Source organism: Cricetulus griseus, assembly GCF_003668045.3.
Source record: "Cricetulus griseus strain 17A/GY chromosome 1 unlocalized genomic scaffold, alternate assembly CriGri-PICRH-1.0 chr1_1, whole genome shotgun sequence".
NCBI lineage: Eukaryota > Metazoa > Chordata > Mammalia > Rodentia > Cricetidae > Cricetulus > Cricetulus griseus.
In genome coordinates, this window is record NW_023276807.1 from 9,517,396 (window position 1) to 9,527,508 (window position 10,113).

A 10,113-nucleotide genomic window follows, 5' to 3' on the forward strand; every position below is an offset into this window, starting at 1 on the left:
CTAGCTGTCTTCTTTGTCCTTGGTGCCATTTTTGAGGATGGGGGTGAACTCTGTGTAGTTGAATTTGCCTTTCTTATCAACAGGTGCCTTATAGTACATATTGTCCAGTCACTCATCTGGGAAGCTGGTGACCATGCTGTCAAGTAGGGTAGCTTTTTTAGGATGGTCCTCATGGGCGAAATGTGAGGCCACCTCACTGAAACACGTGAAGGTGTTTCAGGTGTTTGTGTTGTTCAGCTTTTCCATGAGCAGAGTGAGGAACAGGGTGGAATTGATAGACCCTGGCACCTCACTAATCACATGCCCCAGGTACTCGTCCATTGGGTTCTTCCCTGAAGAGGTCTCATGTCATTCAGGTCCTCCTTGTCAATGAAGCTGCCACAGTTCTGGTCAGCCATGTTGAAGGCCTCCTTAAACTCCTGATCTTGACCTGGTCAAACATTGTGAGATCATTGGACATAGCCCACTGAGGTCACTGTTTTGGTGGCCTTTACCTTATTGGCTTGCTGGACATCTTACTTTAAGTGGGTGGGGGCTTCCCTGGTGCCCAGAAGATGCTGGAGGGTCTGGGGGGCTAGCAGTTGTGGATTTGGAGCCAGGGGCTTTTTAAAGTGGTTTCGAGAGGGAGGAATGGATGAGGCAAGATAAACAGGTTTAGGTTTGACCAGTTTGAGCAATTTCAGTGAATAGAGGTTCTTGTTAGTTGCCTGACTTGTGGCTGTGAGATGAAGGGGCTGTGGCAAAGAGTATAAGAGCTTTACCAAGGAAGCAGTTAGGGATATACCTTTCCCTATAAGTTAGGCCAGGCCCCAACATGTAAAAACATCAGGAAATACAGGGGATTAGGGAAAACCATGATTAATACAATGGTATAAGAAAACAAAAACAAAGCATTAAGCTGTCTAGGAATGATTAAACCAGTGATTCTGGTTGTCTCCAACCCTAAGACCTACTCTAATATAAATCCCTCCTCCTAGTGCCAGACTTAATCTTGATATGCTAGAAAACACTCAATGCAGATGAGAAATCAGACAGGCTTTTGTGTTTGCTCTCTGTAGAGTTGCAGGTCCTTATGTTGGGATTCACCCTATGCCTCCATCTCAGTGTTGATGGCCACCGGAGCCTGAAAGCTGCTGTGGTCCATTTCCTTTACAATCAGCTATTACTAATCAAACTAGTCACCTGATCAACTGGTCATTGCCATTTGCCAATTCATAATGCTTAAAATCATCTCAAAAACTATTTTGTTAATTTTTAATAGGCTTTTTTTTCTGTGTGACTGGATGCTGTATCCTGAGTGCAGCCATTATGCCCAGCCCCTGATTTAAGAACTTGGCCAAGCCCCCAAAGGCAGTTTTCCATACCATGGATTTTTATTCCAGCTTTAGGATGACATAAATTCTGCCTGATTACTCACACCTCTATTTTATTCACACTTAGTCATTAGTCAGGTTTATTAAAAATGGTGCTCTTCAACATGTCATTACAAGCAAATGTGGTTTGCTTTCAGAATTCATTTGAGGAATTTTCTAGAAAACCATCGCACCTCTATTTCCCCTCAGAAAACACAAGGAAAGGATGAAAGTAGAGACATTGCCATTTCTTATATATTCCTAAATATCTTTAACAGAGAAACATCCTATTTAGCCTTTTTAATCTATTAGTTATTGTGTTTTAGTAGATTTTAAGATTAAAACCTTAGCCCATATATACACATATAGTTTTATAAAGTCATAAAAACAATTTTACTGAAATGTCATATATATTATATGTCAAATTCATGGATACAAATACCAGCATATACATGTATGTCTATGGATACATACATATAGACACATATATAGACACATATATAAACATGCAACATAGACATGTATCTTATACATACATATATCTGATATAAAAATAAAATAGGTGAGCTGGGCATGGTGGTGCACACCACACCTTTAATCCCAGCACTTGGGAGGCAGAGGCAGACAGATCTCTGTGAGCTCAAAAAAAATATTTTTATGACTAAACTTCCTTTTGTAAATTTCTTTTGTGCCTATGTGTTGAAAAAACTCATTGAATCTGTAGATTTCAATCTATAAGATTAAGGGCATCCAAATTAGAGCAAGTTAGCTACACATGAAGCACAAAGCACATAGGATCAGCTAGTGCCCAATTTACTTGCTACTGGGGATGGTCACTGTGGACTAGAGCTTGACTGTGTGAATGGCAATAGCAATTGTGGATACTGCAGTAAATATTTTACAAAGAGTTTTCTCACTTAGTCCTCTGATGGCCTCCATCAGACAGACAAGAACATTGAGTGAACCTGGCCATCTTGCTGAGTTGTCCAACTCCAGAGCCGTGTGCTGACTCTGCCTATGACCCAGCTGCTCTCCAGTGGATGTCACAAGCACCACACAGAGTTGTTGGAACTCAGAGCTCTGGCCATCCTCACTGAAAGACCACAGGCTCTCGTGGAGCAGGATATGTATGAACTGTACTTCTCCCACCTCCCACTTAAGCAATACAAACAGACTACTAGTATGAGGAAATTTCCACCCCGCTGCCCTGCTCAGCTGAGGAAAACAGACAGAATGCACAGATTCCCACCTGGGAGTTCCCACAGAGAACTGGAAGGCCTGCATTCGACTCTTGGCTTGCTCTTTGCTTGTTAGAGCAAAGTCGCTTAACCTCTTTGAGTGTCAGCTTTCTCATCTGTCAAGATGAGGATGAAATCCGCTTCCTGGAGTGGCTGTGAAAACAAGTAAGAATTTATGGTGAAAGTGTTTTGTAAACTGCTATCAATACAAATGCAAGCAATTAAGAAAAATTCAGTTTTATTTCAACACACTTAATGCCCAGATCCAGAAACTCCTAGCTGCCTACTCTCAGGGATTCTTTGTCTCAGGGCCTCCAGACCTGTTGGAAATAGAATTCCATAGACACTAGCGGCTCATGATAAACCAAACATTTCTTTGCACTCAAGGTCCTCTTCAGCACACTTCTTAAGTCATTAAGATAGAATGTTATCCATAGTCAGGTCCACAGTGCTGATATTCATAAGAGAAAATGTTGACACCCCAAACAGATGCTTGGCTGGGTCCAAGAAAGGTAGAAGGACTGAGACAGGGATCTGACTCTGCTGAAAAGAAGAGCTTGCCAAAGGGTATTATGGTTTGAATGTGAAATGCTCCCATAGGCAGACATGTTTCACTAGTTGGTTTGTAGCTGGAGGCAGTATCTTGGAAGGTTCTAGAACCACACTGGGATCAGTCATGTTAAGGTTTTCTAGCCTGGCCTCACTTCCTTTCAGCGCTTTGCTTCCTGATCTGCAGAGATGTGAGTTAGCAGAAGCAGGAATCTCCCACTGTTCCAAAGATGTTGGCCACCATGCCTTCCCTGCCACGAAAGACAGTATCCTTCAAGCCAGCAACCAAAATAAGCCTCTCCTCTATTAAGCTGCTTATTTTCAAGTTTTGGTCAGAGTAATTTGCCAAGTAAGTAGTCCAGAAAATACTGAGAAGTAGAATTATTGTTGTGATTATCTGTGTGGCTGTTAGGCCTTCAGGATTAGTTTGTGGGAAGAATGTGGAAGAGTATGGACCTGTGGACTGGAGAAGCCTTAGGGTGTTCTCAACAGAGCTTCATATGTGATTGTGATAGGCATACAGAGGATCAAAATGCCAGTAGAAAGGGGGCGGGAAATAGTATTCTCACGAAGTTTCAGAAGAGACTAAGAAGTTGGGAATTAGGCTTGAGGGCAATTATAACCTGAAAGAATCTGGCTACATTCATCCTATCTCCAGAAAACTTGAGTGAGGCCGAATTAAAATACAACAGACCAATTTGCTTGACAAAGGAAATTTGAAGACCGAGTAACATTTAGACCATGGTATGGTTATTGCTTACTGCATTTACCCAGATTTACAATGATAGAAAGCAAAAAGTTGAGTAGAAAGATGGGGAAAAAATTATGCACTTTGGTGTGGAAAGGAGTTATGATCTCAATTAAAGCTGGGGATGGAGCGGGAGTAGAGGAAGTAGCAGTAATTGTTTAAAAAGATAATGGCATTAGAGAGAAACCTTGGACTTGGAACAGGGACAATAGGGAAAATGCTTTCAAGACCTTATCCATTGAATACTCCAAGGAGTAATACTGTAAACTCAACTGAGAATTTTCCATTTAGAGCATTTGCATAAAGCAAGACTCCGAGGCCAACAGTGCAACCATAAAGATACATAGAGGTTGCTGTGCCCATGGTCTAAGGGGGCCAAGCTATATCTTGAACTTACAAAAGAACCTGAGTGTACTGCTGTTTTTTCAGACATTCAAGATACAAGAGTAAACAGATAGTTTGTACTTGCACTAAGATTTCTCAACGTTTTTCAGGCCTGGAAACAAGTAGCAGACTCATATAACATGCTGTGTAGAATGTATGAAAGGGTTGTATGTGCTGTTATATGCCTAATGCCTAAGATGCAGTAGAGAGCCCTGCGTATCAGAAATACCAGGTATATAGTACTCTTGCCAAAGAAAACTGAAGGTATTGAATGTGGTATGTTCAAGGGAGAGAGGCCACCTATGTCATAGGTAATTTTACTGGAGGGGAAGGGCAACTCAAAACTTTGGAGCCCAAATGATCTACCAAGAGTCCCAGATGTTAGACATGGAGCTACATGATTTAGTATTTTCTCTGCTGGGCTTTGGTCCTGCTTTGAGCCTGATATTTCCTTGCCATGCCTCTATTGCTTCCTTTAGAATATGAATGTTTATTCTGAACATTGAATGTTGAAAGTATGTAATTTAGGGTTTGTTTCTGCTGTTGTTGTTGTTATTAGGCCTCACAGTCAAGTTTGCCTTGAGCCTCAGAACAGACTTTGGACTTTTGAACAGTGTTGGACTGAAAACAATTTGCATACAAGTTTGCTAGGAGCCTAGGGTGACCAGGAGTAGAATATTATAATTTGAGCGTGAAGTGTTCACAATAGGCTAATGTGTTTGAGTGCATATTTCCTAGCTTGTAGTTGTGTTTCAGGGGGAGATGGAGCAGAGGGCGACTAAAGTGAGTCTTGAGGTTTATAGCCTGTGCCCATGTGGTCTGTGCTTTATGATCCACAGACATGTGAACATGCAGGTGATACATGCTCCTACTGCCATGGAGCCTCCCACATCTTATTTACCCCCAAAAGGGACTTCTTCTCCTTAAACCATGGGTCAAAATAAAACTCTCCTCCTTAAGTAGCTTTTATTTTTTCCTTTTGCTTTTTTTGAGATAGGGTTTACTCTGTGTAGCCTGGGATGTCCTAGAACTCACTCTTTAGACCAGGGTGGCCTAAAACTCAGAAATCTGCCTACTAATTCCTTCTGAATGCTGGGATGAAAGGCAAGTGGCACCACTGTCTGGCCTTTAACTACTTCTTAACAGTGTTTGGCCACAGCAATGAGAGAAGATGTCATAGCTTTTGCTTTAACTGAGATGAATTTTACATGAGATTACCTATTTTAAAGTGTAAACTCGGCTGTATGTCTACAAGGTTAACAACTGTCTTCCTCATCTAGTTTCAAAACATTCTCCTAACCATGATCTAGTCTGTTTTGTGTGGACACTTGAGGCTGAGTAGTTTATAAAGAAAACAGGTTTATTTAGTTCACATTTCTGGAGGTGTAAGGCCATGGTACCAACTCCAACTTCTGGTAAGGACCCCAATGTAAATGCCACAACAGGATAGGAATTTCTCACATGTGAAAAAGAAAGGAAGAAAAGAGCCCAAAATGACAAGCCCAGTTTATAAAAATCTACTCTTTAAGTAGCTATCCAGTCCCATTAGACACACTAATCCTTTTTGAGGATGGTGCCCTTATGATCTAATCCTCTCTCACTAGTTCCCACCTTTTAAAGACCAGTGACTGTTCAATATGATTACACCAAGGATCAAGTTTCCAGTGTATGAGTTTAGAGGGACAACCCATATCTAAGACAGCAGTCACCAACAGGGGCCCTGAGAGGGACGGTTTTGAAGGTGGAGGCTATGAAATCTATAACATAAACCAGACACTACTAATTCCAGGCAATTGATCATGGTGGCGTCTGTGGGTCTTGTGCAGATGGATTTTGATGGTGAACCTAGAGAAGGTCCACAGCAGACCCTACCTCAGGGTGAAGGCCACTGGGCTGGCAGGAACCATCAAGAGCAACTAGACCATCCTGGGCTGGAAATTGGGAGGTGGGTGGGGCAAGTAAAGCCAAGTGCACAAGAACAGACGAATTCTATCTGGGTTTTACAAGTAATTTGTGATCCTAAAAGTCAGCTTCTCATTCAACACAGGAATTTTCTGGCCCATGGAAATGTCCTCCTCATAACTATACCCATTGTACTTTGTATTACTGAAGTCACTGTGCTTCACACAGCCACTGCAAACTGTCCTAGAAGCAATGACTCTTTGCTGTTGGCTATGGTGGTCATCTCCAAGCATATCCGCATTGCTACTATTTGCCTTAAACTCATAAGACAGAAAAGTACAAGAGGGAAGAGGTGAATGAAGAGTCAAGCTCCATCCTTGTTGCTTTGACCTCTCAGAAACAGACAAGGTCTATAGCTTCCTGGAGCCACAGCCAGACCCACACATAGTTGGGGCCCTCTTCTGTCTGATGCCACCTTCTCTGTACTCTGGAGCCAGCCCACATTCTTAAATTTTCCTTCTGGTACATTTCTGGCACTTTCTAGTTACTTTGCTGAAAAGTCATTTAAAAATAATCTCAATTCTTTATCATCATCATCATCATCATCATTTTGAGACCGGGTTCTACTATACTCACAATATAGCTCTGGCTGTCCTGGAACTCACTATGTAGATCTTGAACTCACTATGTAGGCCTTGAAATCACAGGAATCTGCTTGCCTCTGCCTCCTCAGGACTGGGATTAAAGACGTGCCACCATGCCCTGCTAAAAAATCTTCATTCTTGAAAGCATGCATCTATGTGCTCCTGAGATAAGATGGCATTTTATTGAGGATTCCCTTATACTGTGGTTATTGAATGTATAATCTGTCCTGCTGGGTGTGGCAGCAATATGACTATTGACAGGGAGGGGGAGGATGTATTTCCAGAGACACATTTGGCAAAAGCTCTTAAGTTTCTTATAAGAAAAGAATGGAATGAATTTTCCTCTATTTTTAGCTACACATAAACCCCTCTAATAGGTTTGAGCTCAAAACTCCATATTTGTCGTGGTCTAATGTTTTAATCACAGTAGGACTAGAAGAAACAGCATACTTACCTAATTCTATGCATTCAAGGGTCTGCAAGCAGGATAAGACTTTACAAGACCCTGTGTCTTGTGGCAAACTGAGAACCGGGGACCTCAGGCTGTCCACATATAGGAAAGAAAAGATTCAACTCTGTTCTCTTGGAAGCAGGCCCCAGGGGATAAAAAGTCCACTGCATTTATCTATTTGGAATCTATGGGAGGGCATGATTTAAGTGAAGGCTGTTATGGAGCCAAATGTGATACATGTGTGATACGTATGTGTGTGTGTGTGTGTGTGTGTGTGTGTTAAAATGAAAGAGGTAGAAAGGGACTCCTTATAGGATTAAGATCATTGTCAAGCTCAAAGCATTTGAGGCTTTAATCTATTTAAAATCTTAACACAGAAAGAAAGCCCTTGCCCCAACCGATGCATGTGGCAGGCTTATGCAGTTAGAGAGGAGGACCCAACAACACTGGCAGAGAGATGCAAGAATGATCAAGGTTAGCAAGGGAGATCAGGGTCATGGTCAAAGCTAAATCACACAAGTCTACATCACATTCTCACCCTTACAGGAGGCAGGAGCACCTTACAGTAGGCTAGATGAGGATAAATAGGAACGGATAATATTCTTGATCTCAGAGGTAAAGGGCTCCAAAGAACAACATGGGAGTAGTGTTAGAATACTGTAAACTATCTGAAATGACATTGTGTCTAGGATCTCGGAGAGCATGAGCTAGAGAGGGAAGACCTGAGGACCAATGGAACCCACTTTAAGGTTGCTAGGATTATAGAGCCCTTTTCATGCCCTCTTACTTCAGGGCAACTGACTTGGATGAAAGGAAAGCGTCCCAGTTCAGGTTGCATTAGTCTTGAGGTCTCCCCATCCTTGTTCCATCTTTACTGATCGAGCAGAGATCAGAGCCCCTTGGATCTGGGAGGTGCTGCCAACACTAGCTATGGAGGATACTGTTATATCTGTGTGAGCTGACTTTGGTAGACAGGACTAGTGCTCCCTGAACTACTGATGAAAGCCTGACCTGTCCATTCCAAATCCCCGTACAGCTCAGACCAAACTAGGTTATACCCCTACATGAGTAGCAAATAGCCAGAAGGCAAAAGAATAGGATGTGGTTTTGCTGTGCTTCCTAAAACACCTGGACATTTTATTTAATTGAAAGGTTTTTTTTTTTTTCACACGATATATTTTGATCATGTTTTCCCCTCCTCACCTTCCTACCCACCCAGTTTGATGTTCTTTTTCTGTCTTTCAAAACAAACAAGCAAAACAAGAAACACCTGCAAAAACACAATAAAAATAAACAAAAGAGCAATAAGATGAAAAAATGTCCCAAATGAAGCAAATTGAGACAAAAAGTCTATGAAAATGCCATTGAGTTCATTTTGTGTTGGCTATCTACTGCTGGGCTTGGGGCCTGTGCTGAAATGTGGTTAATATGCCCAGGGAGACTCTGTTAGAGAAAAGTGGTTTTTCCTTTGAAGTGGTATCAATTACAAATAGTTTCTTGGTTAACAGTGGGAGCCTGTGTCCAGTGCTGGCACCTGTCTGGCTTGAACCCTGTACAGGCACTGTGCATGCTGCCATAGTCTCTGAGTTCTTCTGGGTGTCATTCCTGTGTGTCTGAAAGACACTGTTTTCTTGGAATCATCCATCACTCCAGGCTCTTACAATCTTTCTGCCTCCTCTTCAGCATAGACCCCTGAGAGTTGAGGGAAGGGATTTAGTGGAGACATCCCATTTAGGTCTGTGGGCTACAAATTGAATACTCTCAAATAGGACTGAGTGCTCCACCCACCCTCTCTCTGCACATTGCCCATTTGTGGGTCCCTGCATTAGCTTCCACTTAGTGAAATAAAGAATCTCCTCTGATGAGGTCTGAGCAAGGCACTGATCCTCGGTCAGATGCATAATTAGTAAAGATCTTTCCCATCCTGTAGACTGCGGTTTTGCCTGAATGGCTTTTCAGCTTCATGAGGTCCCATTCATTAAGTGTTGTTCTTGGTGCCTGTTCTATCAGTGTTCTGTTCAGAAAGTCCGTGTGGTGATGAGTTCTAGCCTACTCCCCACTTCCTCTTCTATAGGAGTCTACTCTGTCAGATACGGGAATCTAGGCATGTTCTTGCTGTGTCCTATTTAACTTTCCATGAGTAGGTGAAGTGGCAAGTCTCATCTTATTTAGTCATTGAGAAATGAAGCCACAATGGCTCCACTATTTTTGCCAAGATCAGAAGCCTCTCCAGACCATACGTTCCTCAACTCTACATGTGAAGGATTTACCACAGCTCCACCCCAACCACTGGACCACAGGTATCTTGATGTCATGGTTTTAAGTATAAGACCCTCTTGTAATTAATATACCATAGATATAAATTACTATTAATATACCATAGATATAAATGATATTAATGATATAAATGATATTAATGACATTAATGATATTAATATACCATAGATATAAATTAGATATAAAAGCTTTAGGCTTCTGTATGTTTAAAATGACAGTGTACAGAGAACATCCTTCCATGAATTAACATAATACAGTAGAGAAGCAGAAATCAATCAAGTTACCCAGGTCAAAAACACTTTTTAAAAAACACTTTTAAAGATTTATTTTATTATTATTATTGTGTGTGTGTGTGTGTGTGTGTGTGTGTGTGTGTGTGTGTGTGTACATGCAGGTACCTGCAGAGGCCAGAAGAGAGTGGCTATCCCCTGGAGCTAGGTTTATAGGCAGTATGGATGCTGGGATACAGAGCTGTTTCTCCAGCCCTGCAAACACTGATTAAATATAAGATTCCACTCAAGCTTTTTAAAAGGGTTTTTTTTTTTTTTTACTTTCAAAGTTTGTTGTT

General features: G+C 41.6%; 1 pseudogene; it reads right to left on the reverse strand.

Annotated features, from left to right (window-relative positions):
- LOC100757788 lies at nt 1–514 on the reverse strand (annotated as a pseudogene).
- Between the last annotated feature and the right edge of the window lie 9,599 nt (nt 515–10,113).